A 15,154-nucleotide genomic window follows, 5' to 3' on the forward strand; every position below is an offset into this window, starting at 1 on the left:
ATTGTGGCCCTCTTAGTCATGAAAGTTGCCCATCCCTGGTCTACCACATCAATGTAGCTGTTAGTTTGTTAGCGCTAGCTGCTTTTATTTTTGTTAAATCATAAAGTATAACAGCCAAACAACATGCAGAAACCCTATTACTGTATGTACGTATATGAGAGATGTATGACATAAATGAGAAATGGGCCACTTTCAAGAGTAAATCGTAGTATATAACATAGAAGTGTCTGCATTTCATTTCCGTATGGTATTTATTAATGGAATATTATGCAATGAAAACATGAGCTGCTGTTCCCATGATAAACTACCGTGTTGAGTACTCTGTCTGGTAATTTGGTACATCAGGCCCTGTAGTCGTTCCTAGTAATTCTGATCCTGCTGGTCCTAGTGAGCATTTATAATTATTCTTTAGCCTTATATCCCCTTCTTCTATTTGTTAGCCCTTTTGTGCAAAGGAGGGCTACATAAAACTTAGGCTGCCGTCTCTTCAAGTTTTAAGACGGTTGTCTTCCAGCTTATCATATGACTTGACTTGTGACTTGCTTGACCTAAGCTATGACTTGACTTGACTTGACTCGACCTAAGCTATGACTTGACTTGACTTGACTCGACCCTCACAAAAACGACTTGGTACTTGCTTGAGACTTGAAGGTTAAGACTTGAGACTTACTTGAGACTTGCATATGTGTGACTTACTCCCATCTCTGCACGGAGGCAGTCGTCCTCAATGCGCACAGGTGAAGAACTGGTTAGACGAGTGTGGGGGAGGGGGAATGATCGCATAAGACAATTGCTCTTCATGAAGCTAGTAGCCTTTGCTCTTCATGAAGGCTGGTAGCTTTTGCCACCTTTTCGGTAACGACCAACCTCTCTGGCTCACGGGGACGAACCATTGGTCCGACATCCCAATAGTCCGACATCCCAATAGTCCGATATCCCATTCGTCCGAATATGAACCATTCAATAGAGATCCCATTAGTCCGACATCTCATTAGTCCGAAAAAAAGAGAACCATTGGTCCGACGTCCCATTAGTCCGACCATCCACAGTATGATGCATGGATGACTTGAAACTGAAAGATGCAAAATTCGTGGAAAAGAGGAGATGTACTTTTTTGCAGCATCGTGTGTCTAACAACAGGTGGAAATAGCCTATCCGTTTACCTTTGGCTGTGTTAATTAAACGCACAAGGTTTTTTTAATGACTAAATATGAATGGCAATAAACAGATAATTCTGAGAATGAGGTTCAACGTAGACTGCACATCTGAGTGCGTCTCTTGAGTAGGCTATAACAATGAAACAATGTTGCTTCCTTCGGTTTAACAGTAAAGAAAGACACACACCAAACAATAACCCAGGTCGTGCACTGCGGCGCTTTATTCACACAAAATTAAATGTCCCAAACAATCCCAAGCGCTGCAATTCCCCCTTTCATTCAGCCCCGAAAATAAACCTATAAGTCCAAACTAAACGAAAGATGTCCTGTATTTTGGCAGGACCGCGCACAAGAGTCAATAATCCAATCCAGGAAAATGAAAGGGCCGCTGTCGACAAAACGTCATGTAGCAAACAAAAAATATAATGCTCAGAAAAAAGGGAAAATGCGATTGCTGTCTCTCTGCTAGACCAAGCAATATGAAAAAACAGAAAAGCAATCGATCTCACCAAATCTGGTGAATGCACCAGCAGTCCGCGAAGGCTTTTTATCTTTGTGCGTCCTCTGTTTGGTAACGCACCGGTCCAAACTGCGCACAGTGTTCAACTAATGTGAAAATACGTTTCCTCAGTAGTCTTTTATTGTTGTTAGTTTCAAACTCGCAGGAAAACATTTACAAACACTCGTTGCCGCAGCACTGAGTACTAGGCTGGGCCTACTGGCGCCACAGATTCAAAATCTCACACACGGACTTGCTACCCTCTTCAGACCGCCCCCATTACCTAGCGCATTCGGGTAGGCCTAAATACGCGGGTGCGCGTGCTAATAAAAAAAAATACATATAAATAAGTACATATACATACAATGATATTACATGAGAACTACAAAGATATTATATGCAATTAAACAATTTTTGGGAAGCCAGGACAACCAAATTAAAACGACATGTTTCTGGAGTGAAACTTTGAATTTAGTCAGACCTGTCCCAGATAGCAAAATGGCATTGAATCAACGTTGAAAGGATTCGTTGAATCTGCATTGAACTCCGAAGTTGTTTCGACATTGAAAGCGCTCGATGAGATTGCCGTTGAAACAACATCACCATTTCAATCATCTAAAACGTGGATTCAACGTTGATTCAACCAGATGTGATTGCCGTTGAAATTACATTGAAATTTCAATGATAATCAAACGTTGATTCAACACTGATTCAGTCCTCATTCAATGGTACTAATATTGAAATTTGGTTGATTCAACATTGAAAACGTGTCATAAACATGCTTTACCGGCAGCTGGTTCCAGAACCTCACTGCGTAAGTTAAAGTGTTACGTTGTCCCGGTAACGCGATTTGCTGTTCTAAACGGTTACATGCTGCCACTCAGACATGCCACCACTACGACATGCTTCCATTTAGACATGCCTCTATTTCGACATGCTGCTATTTAGACATGCTGCCAATCCGACACATTTTAGTACTCCCATTCCGACAGTTTACAAATCCTATTTTTTTCCAAGTCAATTTAACGGACCCTATGAGCCCGACGGATGCAAAGTGCGTCAAAAAACACACCCATTCTTCTCTGTTACATTGCTCCGTGATTATTAGTCACAGCGAGATGAGACCTATATTGCATGAAAGAGCAGAACCGGGGCTTTCCAACGAGACTAGACACGTGTCTGTGCGATCAAGTATAAAGTATAAAATAAAATCATGAATTTAAATCAAAGTATATCATATTTACAGTCTATATTGCTCTGCGTTCACGCACACAGCCACTGCTCTCGCTTGGATTACTCCGGGACCAGGCATCGCACAGACATGACAAGCATATCAAATGAAAGAGGAGAAACAGAGCTTTCCGTTGATACCAAACACATCGATCCTTTTGTGTTATTAAAACAGACGAAGTGACAAACAAATAAGAATGTCATATAGCTTCGGCTCGCTACTTTCGTTTGATTTACTCGTCAAACGCCTGGTCAAAAATATATGACATGCATGTCAGATAAAAGAGGAGAGCTAGAGCTATCCACAGATACCAAATACAACCTTCTAGGCCATAAAAAAGACGAAGTGACAGCAAAATAATAACTGTAACATTAATAGCCTATTAATTACCTCATGTCGGAATGGCACGTTGTTTGAAAAAAAAGTGAAATACCGCCACTGCGACCATGAAAAAAAAAAAATGTCGGAGTGGTGGGACTTTTTCCCATAAGGAGACATGCCTCCACTACGACAATTGGACGTCAATGTCGGAGTGCTGGTATGTCGGAATGAACGGCGGATACCGTTCTAAACAAACGACCAGAAAGTGGCATTTTCGTGTTGTTTATCTCAAAAATGAAAATAAATTAATTTTAAGCGGTAAAAGTCACTACCATGTCGAGGCGTGTATGTATGCTTCTGGTGTAGGCTACAGAACACCAGAAGCATACATAAACGCCTCGACATGGTAGTGATTTTTACCGTTTCAAATTAATTTATTTTCATTTTGAAATAAACAACACGGTGAGGCGATAGAAAATGCCACATGCAGTTTGTTTGTTTAGAACAGGAAATCGCGTTACCGGGACAACGTAACACTTTAACTTACGCAGTGAGGTTCTGGAACCAGCTGCCGGTAAAGGTTGTATCGGCTGGCCTAACATGTCCGTAATAAATACAGTGCAACAAACTGCGCTTTGAACAGTAAAAATGAAGATTTTAAGTAATAAAAAAAAGCACAGTTCACCAAACATACCATTGCCATAATAACCATGAATTCAAGTTGGCTTAACATTTGTCTCAAGTCTCACTAAGCAAAATGAATAACAAAGGTGTTTAATATGAAAACAATCATTTTATTCCTTGTTAATGACCTTCACATACAAAAAAACAAAGATGGCCTGTTCAATTAATGCAAACAACTCTACTACAAGTTCAATGTGTCAAACATGAGTGCTTACTCTGAAATCAACCATCACATATTTCGCACACATTTTGCCATGACTAACTCAAAGTTATTATTAGGTACAAGAACAGCAGTGTGTTGACATCAATGTTTGGAATTATCTAAATGTACAACTGAAAATGATTTGTGAAGGTCAACAATATCGACCTGTGATGCATAGAGCAGCTTTGCCAGTTCAGATTTCTCTCTTTGTTGGGCCTATATACGAGAGCATAGTAGCTGCAAAATAAAATTACCAGGATACCCTGCTTCCTCCACAAAAGTCAAAAAATGTGAACAGTCCGTTTCATGAGCTGAACAGAGTTTCTTTCCATAGCTTGCGAAGAAAAAAGTAGGCAGTGCAGTATGGTGAACATCATGAATCCATCACAGGGAGGCATTCTGATTATTAAAAGGAGAGAGCACAGAAAACACACGTGTCAAGTAATGAGATTTAGAGAGTTTCTAAATCAAATAATTACTTCCATGGACAAACGGATGGGAGGAGTAAGAGCAGTAACAAAGTAAAATAAAAAAGGAAAAGTACTCGGGCAGAGATGTCTTCAAAAAAAAAGGAATGAGCTAAAAATAATAAAGTTTGATGAAGTTGTGCAACAAATGAAGGGATACTTACCACAGTTTGCAGAAGACCGGAGAAGGTTGAGAACGGAGTGTAGTGGACATCAGGCTTATAGGACATCTGAACATCTGCATAAGGAAAAAGAAGAGGGAACACTTTTGGCATACATGTGGAGTTTCAAATAGAGAGAGGGAGAAAGATATCGCTGTGGCAAACCTAGGATGATGAGGTGAGATGTAGAAGTTATATAACAAAAAGATAGAAACAAGAATTTGGGGATACTTACCACAGTTTGCAAAAGACTGGAGAAGATAGAGAAAAGAGTGTAGTGGACATCAGGAAGTGCTTATGCAAGAGAAAAAACAATCCTGTCTGGTGCCTTTGTTGAGAGCCAGGACATCTGCACAAGGAGAAAGAAGAGGGGACACTTTAGGCATATATTTGGAGTTTCAAATGGAGAGGTGTGTGGGGGGGAAGCTGTGGCATACCTAGGATGATGAAGTGAGCTGTAGCTATGCAACAAAAAGATAGAAACAATAATTTGGGGATACAGTGGTGACAGAAGACCACTGTCAATGAGACCGGTCATGAGACATGACATTATATGGATATTTAAGACGACCACAATCTACCAAAATGAGAATTGTTGTGAGCAAAACCCATACGGAAAAGATATAGAAAAACTTATATGCCAGCAATGTGTTTTATATACAAAACGTTTATGATTTACTCATATCAGGTTTATATGCCAGTGAAACCATTATAAGATCCTTGCTAAATCTGTGTAACCTGAAACATAAAACATTGTAACCTGTAAGGACTAGCAGCTATATGACGTTGTATGAGGAAAACGAGAAAGGGGCCACTTTCAAGAGTAAGCCATACAAGTTTTGTATATAAAACACATTGCTGGCATATAAGTTCTTTCTATATTTTCCATATGGGAAGAGCTGACTGACGAGCCCTCCACGACCCACGAGGATTGCTAGCAGTGAAAAATGATTGCCTACGTTTTAGAAGTTTGGGCAGCAAAAGCGCTGGCTGACGAGTAGCTGCTAAATGGTTTGAAATTGTTTGAAAGGCAATATTTGACGATGGTTTTCTGATTAGTCAGTGAAACAGTGGGTCACACCTACGACCAGAGTCGCCAACGCATATGCAGATCATTCTTTTACGTGTGTCGGTAATATTCATAGCACTCTCGCTACCGAGCTCAGCGGATCAACGGTCCCAGGTGTTGAGCTCCCTTCGGGAAAGCTGGGTCACGGCAGGGGCTGGAGCTCTGCTAGCTATTAGCTGCTACGAAGCTAACGGTTAGCAGTTAGTTCTGGTGCTCCAATCTTCAAAATGGATGTACCTGTTAATGGTAACCAATCAACCAACACTAGACTAACCATCCACGTATCGATAACAATTTAACCGTGAATCAATAGCAACCTTTCCAACTTCAAGTCTAAAAACGAATATTAACATAATAGCTAGCTAATCTAACTCACTAGCATAATGATGTTAGCACTAACGAACACCAAATTCAGTTATTTCACCAACACGGTCGAACTACATCTTGGAATAACCCATTTAACAACTTTTTCTAGTTTAGTTTCTCAATAGTGACCGATAAAAAATGAGAAATGTCGAACTTACCTTTACAAATGTTAAGCTGATACTTCTACGTCTTCTTCTCTTAACGTGTGCACTGCAGCGAGAGGATCCAACTCCTCCGGGAGAAAATTCAAATAAAATGCTGCTTGCTGATTGGATGGTTGATTAAAGCGCGTACCAAAGCTAGAATCTTTGGCCCATACCTTCGGAACATTGACATTGAAACAATGTTGATGAAATGCTTAACTTTAAATCATGGGAAACCCAACCTTTAAGCAATGTTGATTCAACGCCAGTTTTTCAACGTTGAAATTATGATTACACTTAAACATTGAATTGATGTTGACTTTTTAAATTCAACCAAACATCAACCAATCTGACCAATTTTCAACTTTAAATCAATGAAGTTTGCTATCTGGGGTGTGATAGAAGAATATGGCAAGGCTCTATTTCTAGCTCATAGAAGAATGCACGATGGAAATAACTGTGGATAACTTGTAGCCCAGACCATAAAGGTAAGAGTTCATTGCCCTTACATTTAGCTATGTTGGAATGTAGGCTAATTTGTGGTTTTGTCGTGTGAAAGTTTAGAAGACTGAAACACGTTAGCTTCGATGTTGCAAAAATATAAAACACATCTAATGCTAGATGATGTTCATCGCGGGATGCGAGCCTGGGTCACCTGCGTGACAGTCACGCACCCACCCACTCCACTAGGCCTATCTTTGATATTGAAATCAAACTAGCGTCACATCAGTAACTGTAAACGGTGGCAGACAGAGTTTTTAGGAAATAGACCAAAGTCTGGATTTGTTTATATTCATTGTATGGTCGGACTAATGAGATGTCGGACCAATGGGCCTCTTTTTTTCTGACCAATGGGATGTCGGACTAACGGGATCTCTGGTCAATGGTTCATTTTCGGACTAATGAGATGTCGGACCAATGATACGGAACCCTGGCTCACGGACTAAAAGTGCTGCGCCGACATCGGCCGTCTATAGGCCTATACCGTCTTTAAGCGTCTTTGTCCGAATCCAATGGAGACTGAAAGTTGGTAGGCCTACAAAAATAACTGGGATTAAGTGGTACAAAAGTAAATGTTTCAACACAAAGTCTATGCCACTGCTCAGGGTGAAAGGATAGTGAAAGCCTAATTAGCGATTCCCAAACTTTTTATTAGGCCTATAACGCACCAACGTCAACATCTTCATCTAGGCTTTAAGTCACACGCTAAAAAGGCAACACAGGTAAAAAAGGCCCTTGTTTAAGACACGACCACACAACAGCATATGCTCATTCCCACGCAACATTTCGAATGTATCATTCTGAACGTGAGCTAGATTGAGCTGAAACGTCAAGTCATGCCCTATGCGGGACATTCTAAAACGCTTAACGCGGCTTAAGGGCGGAAAACAACGGTCAATCATCACCAAATTTCTCATGACCATATATTGTCATGGACACTAATCCAACAATATTATAGAAGATATCTCACATTTACGTTGTCTTCTTCATTGGCGCCTATGGCGAGAAAAAGGCTTTGGTTTAATGTATCTAAACAACGATGTCCACCAAATTCTCTCTCATATTGCTCATCATAATCACCTTAAACTATTGGCTAAATATATCGAACCCAAACTCAAATTATTATGGACGTTAGGCTATATGTCATGAAGCGTTTCTGCCCCATTGAAAGGAAAAAGCTTAACGTGGTTTAATGCAACTAATCAACGATCACCAAATTTCTCTCTCATTACTTCTGATAAGCACATCAAACTATCAAAAACTCGGACCCAAACTCCATGGACGTTATCTGACATAAGCATATGCCTACAAAGGACAGTTCTCCGTGCTTCTGTTGTGTGACAATCTGGTGCAACCAGGCCAGGACAGAAGTATACAACTATGATGAACAACTTATGTATAGGCTACAACTCTGATGAAGACGTTTGTAATGTCGAAACGTTAGTCAATGTTTTGCACCTTTTAAATAGGCTACAAAAGAAGACATCTGCGTTGCACCGGCATTCCCCTTCTTCTCATACGAAAAGGCTTAACGTGGAATAAGTTTGGAAAACAACGACCAATGATCACCAAATTTCTCTCTTATAGGCTATTACTTCTCATAAGCACATAAAACTCTCAAAACATCGAATCCAAATTCCAATCATTATGGACGTTATCTTAATTTTCATGTTAAGAGTTTTAGAATGTCCCGGCAATGTAGCCGATTTCACAGCGCAGCAGGGCGCGGGGTTAAATGTAACATGCACTTTTTATGTAGGTGTAACACGCACAAGCCTTCTTAAACTGCATGCTTTAGAAAGTTGACGTAATGGAAATGTAGGCCTACAAAATAACTAGCCTACTTTTTGGCTAGCAAAGGCATCCCCGTTTAGATAATTGTCCTAAACATTGCGTTCGTTTTCGTGACTTAGCCTATGAATCATATCCGTGATAAGTTGAGCAGACACTGCTGTTTCGTTGAAAGAAGGTAGGCCGAATAAGCATTTCTCTCCCTCTCCATTGACCAGAGTGTTTTTCTGGCATGAGACGAACCTGCATGTTATTAGGGCGGTCTTATGTTGCCCCCCTGCGGTTGCAGTTTTAATTACAAAGTCCCGAACCTTCGGGATTCCCGATGTGCGGGAAAGAAAGGAGCATTCTCAACCCGTACCATCTGTATTATATATCTTTATGCAATATACTGTATTTAACGAGTCTAGACATGGTGTGGTCTGACAGGTTTTTCGTAATTTTAACAAATAGCTTTACAGAATGAATATTGTTAATATTTTAGGGTCAGCGCCATAGGATTCCCACGGTGGCCAGCGTCTGTGACGACACCTGAGCTTACCAAAATGGCGCCCATGGAGCTTAGAACGTACTTCAACATTTCCAACGTATTATCCGGCCAGTGATCTATCTTGCGCGTAGCGCTCTATTATCTTTGCTGGAATCAATCCCGTTTCCTCCACTACTACTACGCGAGATCTACTTGCAGCTGTGCAGAGTCGCCTCGTCGTCGCCATTGCTTGGTAGAGCCATCCAAAATGCACTGAAGTGACTTCACTTCACCTTCAAAGTAAGTTTCATTCGCTTAACGTTACCAGTAGAGGTATTTTGGTAAGGGTAACCGCGTTCTTTGTATCTTGAATGAGTCTGGTAGCAGTTGCGGCTAGCTAACGTTAATGTTCGAGCTAACGCTAACCACTACGTTATGCGCTCTAACTAGACCCGTATGTTGTGAGAAATTCCCTTTCATATCACTTTTGTTCGACGTGTATGTAGTCAAAAATGTTTACGAATTGTTTCCGACAAATTAGTAGGGTAGTAGCATAGCCGACTCAAAGTTTGCTACTTGGAAATGATCGAAACGTAGCTATATTGCTGGCAAGCTGAGGTAGCAGTAAAATGTGTTTATTAACGTGGCTAACTGCTAACGTTAACTGTCTGTCTACTTAGCTATTAACTAACCTTAACTGTCTGTCTAGCTATTATGTAAATGACCCCACAACAATGCTTTATTTTATTATGACATTTTTATTAATATTTGTTTTAAATAATTTTGGTTTAGTTTAAAGTGAATAGACCTTTGCTCTAAGAAAGAGGGGGGGACTTTTATTGTGGAATGATGAGTTAAGTGACTGACTGTTTTTCTTAAGTTTCGGTTTTGGTATTGGTATTGGTATTTGGTATTAGTTTTAGTTAGTTTAAGGACCCGTATGAGGCCATTAGCTCTTACGGTGCTTACGGTGTGTAGCCTACGAAGTTACGGTGTTTATTAAGGTTGACAGTACTAAATCGTTGTAACAGTATAGTTACACGGTCTTGTTGCTGTAAAAGAAAATAAATAAACAAAGAAAATTGCACCAGTAAAAGTGTACACCACTCTTCAATACGGGGATCCTTACAGTAAGAGCTACACCTCGGCTAATCTATTGCTTCGAAACCTACTAGCCTACGGAATATGGACAAAACAAGGACAAGGGCAGTGGATAGCTGACGGCGTGGTGATAAAGGAAACAGTAAGGACTAAACGAAAAAAGGGCCAACACAAAATGGAGGGAGATTATGCTACTTTGCATGGCAAGGATAAGGAGGAGCAAATCGCAATTCTTCAAAAGGTAATACAGGATTGTAAAGAAAGGCTCGAAAGGGAAACTGCACAAGGTGCTGTGAGACAAGAACTTATAGAAACATTACAAAACAAAGAGAAAATGTTAGCTGAACTGCTAGGCTATGAATGGGATGTTTCAGAACTAGCCAGACGTTCACAACGACCGCGAGTTCTCACAGATATCGGAAAGAAGAACAAAGCAAAAGGGAGAATAAACTTTTGAGTCTGTATGAACGGTGGAAAGCTGAAGCGCGTAAAACACAGCAAGAATTAAAATGTGAGCTAACAGAAAGGCACGTAATATCCCTTGCAGACGACCTAGAGAAAAAGAAAATGGACTTTATGAAAGTTTATCACGATTTAAGAGGACACAGTACGGCAGATGCAGAGTTACGGCGCGAAGTTGATGCTTGTGCAGCAGTAACGAGCGACATCATTAAACTCCTGTATGAAAGGCTGTCTGGCGTAAATGGAGATGCAGAATATGAAGGACGGCGTTTGAGTGAGCTGCTTGAGCCTGCTTATGCCCACTCCATTTATGGCTCTTCTGCCTCAGAACTTAGTGCCGGTCACCATTCCATGACTTCCAGTGTTGCAGCTAAACGAGCAGAAGCTGCTGCAGATTTAGCTGCAAAAGAGGCTGAATATAAGGTGCTAATGGAAGAAAAGAGACAAAGGGGAAAAATAAGAGCATTAGAGGAGGAACATAGAAAAGACTTAGAAAGAGGAAAAAATTGTTTCTCATTTGTATCTCTTCTGTTGCTCAGGAGCCAAAATTGAGATTCTCATTTAAGGATCATTTTAGGATCATTGAAGTATCATTTTTGTCTCAGTTCTTTCTCCTAAAATGGCCTTAGGAGAAATAGGTGAGACATATATTAATGAGACAAGAAGGAGCCACAAAAGAGATATTCGTTTGAGACACAGGAGAAATAGGGGAGACCTAGTGGAGATCTCCTATATGTTTGAGTGTAGTCTCATTTATAACTTGTTTCTCCTTTGGAGAAATAGGGGAGACCTAGTGGAGATCTCCTATATGTTTGAGTGTAGTCTCATTTATAACTTGTTTCTCCTTTGGAGAAATAATAGAGCAAATGAGGAGACATTGCTATGAGACACTATTGAGAAGGAGGAGTTACAATTGAGAAATCAGTTTGGGGATCAGAAAAATAGACCATTCCGTAGCATTTAAAACTTTTATTTAATGAACTATATACTACATTGACACTTTTGACACTTTAAGGTGCAGACATTACAAAAAGCAATCATAAACATTTAACTAATAAATAATGACATACAGTCAAGCCCAAATGTATTGGAACACAAGCTAAAGTTGACAATATAAAATCATCTTTTGGAAATTGCTCTTAATGCTTTAAATGAAAAAATGAGGAAATATTCAACCTTTAAGGACATACATTTTCTTTGTGAATTAATAATGTATCGTAAATAAATAAATTGTTCCTTAAAATACAGGGGATATAAGTATTGGAATGCCTATGTTAACCTATGTGTTAAATTTCCATAGAGGTTAGCAGATTTGTATTTGTTTTATTTTTAAAATGCCAGTTATTTCATGTATCCAGGACACTATGTCCCCTTGGACTCTGGAATTAAAATCACCCCACATCAACACACACCCTTCACCATACCAAGAGATTGGCATGGTTTTATTTCAGTTAGCCTATTAGCTGGTTTGAATTGCATTGAGCTCAATGAGAATGAAACCAGCCAATAGGCTAACTGAAATAAATAAACTGCATGGCTCCCATGGGCCATCGTCTCCTTGTTCCCTGAGAGCCCTTAGAATCAAAATTATTTAAAGGAACACTTCACCGTTTTTTTTTTAAATTAAACTATATTACTCCCTTAATTAAGATGAGTTGATACATACCTCTCACGTTTCAATGCGTGCACTCACTGGCTCTGGCGCGCGGCGCATCTTTGATAGCATTTAGCTAGCCCAATGCATTCATTAGGATCCAAACAGAGATGAAGTTAGAAGCGACCAAACACCTCCATGTTTTCCCTATCAAAATACAGTTACACGAGTAGTCACACGACCAAGTATGGTGAGACAAAATAAAACGTGGTGCATTTGTAAGCAGGTAAGAGGGATAACTATATTGTGTGGCGCAATAATATCCTGCACTTTCAGTTTCACTTTGGAGTGAGGATATTACTGCGCAGAGTCTAAGTGCTCCCAATGTTATTGCGCCACACGATATAGTTATCCCTCTAACCTGCTTACAAATGCACCACATTTTATTTCGTCTCACCATACTTGGTTGTGTGACTACTCGTGTAACTGTATTTTAATAGGGAAAACATGGAGGTGTTTGGTCGCTTCTAACTTCATCTGTGTTTGGATCCTAATGAATGCATTGGGCTAGCTTAGTGCTATCAAAGTTGCACCGCGCGCCAGAGCCAGTGAGTGCACGCATTGAAACGTGAGAGGTATGTATCAACTCGTCTTAGTTAAGGGAATAATGTAGTTTAATATGAAAAAACGGTTAAGTGTTCCTTTAATCCCAATGTAGGTAAAACCAAATGAGAATTTGTTCCATCATTATTGTAAAGATACTGTATGCATGGCAATCTAAACATCAAATCAAAACAACACACCTGTCTATATTGACTGTCTGCAGGCAAACTTGAGGCAACATCCTCATGTGTTCAAGATCGAAACTGATGTTTCAGGGGTGGAGCGATGGAGCAGCATATTGAGAAAAGACTCCTTGTTTCCTTTCTGTTTTAGCCATGTGGGAACAGAGACGTCTGCTTGACCTCAGTGGTTTAAACAGTCCATGGTCAGGGTGTGAAATGTCTTTTGGAAATAGTTTTGGGCCGTTGTTGTACTTTTCTGGTATAGATATCCTGCAGGGTAGGGAGAGGTGCTCTGATGGTACCCTTCGCAGTAAATGTCAAGTGTCTGTGAAAGAGAAAGGAAGCATACATTACAATTGACCCTGTCCATGAATATAACCAATGCAAACTACTCTGCTTGTGTGTGACACATAAAAGCAAACCCACACAAGCAGTCAGGCACAATAGTTATAAGTAATGCAGATGTGAACAACATATACTTGTATTAGAAACGTTGGGAGTGCACTTAGATATGTTCGGTATTTATTTATTTAGTTTAATAGAGAGGCCATTTGAAAGTGACCCTACACTTCTGCGCAGTAGTACTGTATGTCTGTGTGTTATCATACCTAATCGTAGCTTTGCCTGCAGATCATCCCCCATGAGTCTTGCAATAGCAGCCACTGGCTCCAGGCTGGGGCTTCTGGATGGCACCTTTAAAAAAAAAATAATAATAAAAAAAAAAGATTGCCTTACAATTAGTTATTGTTGATTAATCTGTAAAATCATAGAATTAAAAAAAATAAGCAAGGTAAGTCTATCAGATGTACAAATATAAACGATAATTACCTTATGGAGGCACCCTTGCCACAATCACCATCCATATTAATTATTGATATCAGTTTATTTCTGAGGGCTCTGTCAATAAAAATAAGAATAAACAAAATGATGCATGCTGTACAACAAACTGAATTGGTAAAACATGGCTAATCGCAAATTCAAGACTACTTTTAAGTAACTGCAATAATCATGATTACTTTCTGGATTAATGTATTGCATAGCACTTATGACAAACAAATTAGAGCATGCTCAATAACATACCCTATAGTCCACACCCACCACGTTGAGGGCAGCAGCCATGGTTACCATCAAGGAACAGGGAGTGTCATCAGGGTAGACCGACTTTGCCCTGGACAGTTCATAGAGCCCACTACAAAGTCATAACAGACACATGAAAGGAGGGGATAAACTAACCGTTACAGACACAAATACATGCACACATATTAGTGTTATATGCGTATGTGTGTCTATCTGGTGAGTGAACTCACTTGTGGGCTTGGAACTTCTTCCGTATGGACGTGACACACATTTGGAACATTTCAAAATGCACACAGTGGTCTCAGTGGAATCAAGAGTCCAACTTGGGTTCTTGAATCCTTGATTTCTGCCTTCAGAAAAATTCCCTACTTCCATAAATTGAGAGGAAATATCTTCTCCAAACAGTAGCTGGAAGACCTGCAGCACCTACAATCACCATGACACAGACAAAACAAGAGTTAAGTCAAAACATGATCATCTGAAATAATAATACAGTGGCCAAATGTTTTATAGATCATTTAATCGTGAAAAATGTTCTAATATACACGTCTAAATTTACTGGTTGATGTCGAAAATGCATTGTTTCACCTCTTGGAATTGTTGATTCATTAACTTGAAAAAAAGGAAAATATATCAAAATGTAATTGTGGATATTCATTAATTTAGGACCTTTCCTTACCTGATCAGAAGAGTCCATCAAACTTCATCCAGTACACCACTTGTTTCCTTGATAACCTTTATGGAAAAAAAAAATAAGGACGTTGACACATTAAAGAAAACGCCAAACGGCAAGCTAAAACCTGACCAGCGGTTATAGGCCAGCCAATCTAGCGTTTGACCCATAACTAATTGCAATAGTAATCATTCCAAGTTTTTTGTGATCCCTAGGTATATCTAATTAACATATTAAAAATCTACCTATTTATATTTAGTGGAACATAGTTTTTTTTTCAAGGTTAAAGGCAGCTATTTCCAATGCATTTTGCCATTGGGATTTACTACAGGTGAAATGGGTAAAATGTTAAACTAAAGATATCAACTTGAAACTTTCACAGTTGTTTACTCACATTATGG

The 15,154-nt window shown here is 39.6% G+C and overlaps 1 long non-coding RNA gene across 1 annotated transcript; it reads right to left on the reverse strand.

The window, feature by feature from the left end:
• Window positions 1-12,842: 12,842 nt before the first annotated feature.
• On the reverse strand, window positions 12,843-14,833 carry LOC134064041 (uncharacterized). The gene is made up of 6 exons (XR_009936237.1): window positions 14,760-14,833; window positions 14,311-14,506; window positions 14,084-14,192; window positions 13,832-13,900; window positions 13,612-13,696; window positions 12,843-13,328 (listed from the first exon to the last, which is right to left on the reverse strand). It is a non-coding gene; the product is annotated as an uncharacterized LOC134064041 (long non-coding RNA).
• Window positions 14,834-15,154: the final 321 nt, after the last annotated feature.

The sequence above is a fragment of the Sardina pilchardus genome, chromosome 18 (assembly GCF_963854185.1).
Source record: "Sardina pilchardus chromosome 18, fSarPil1.1, whole genome shotgun sequence".
NCBI lineage: Eukaryota > Metazoa > Chordata > Actinopteri > Clupeiformes > Clupeidae > Sardina > Sardina pilchardus.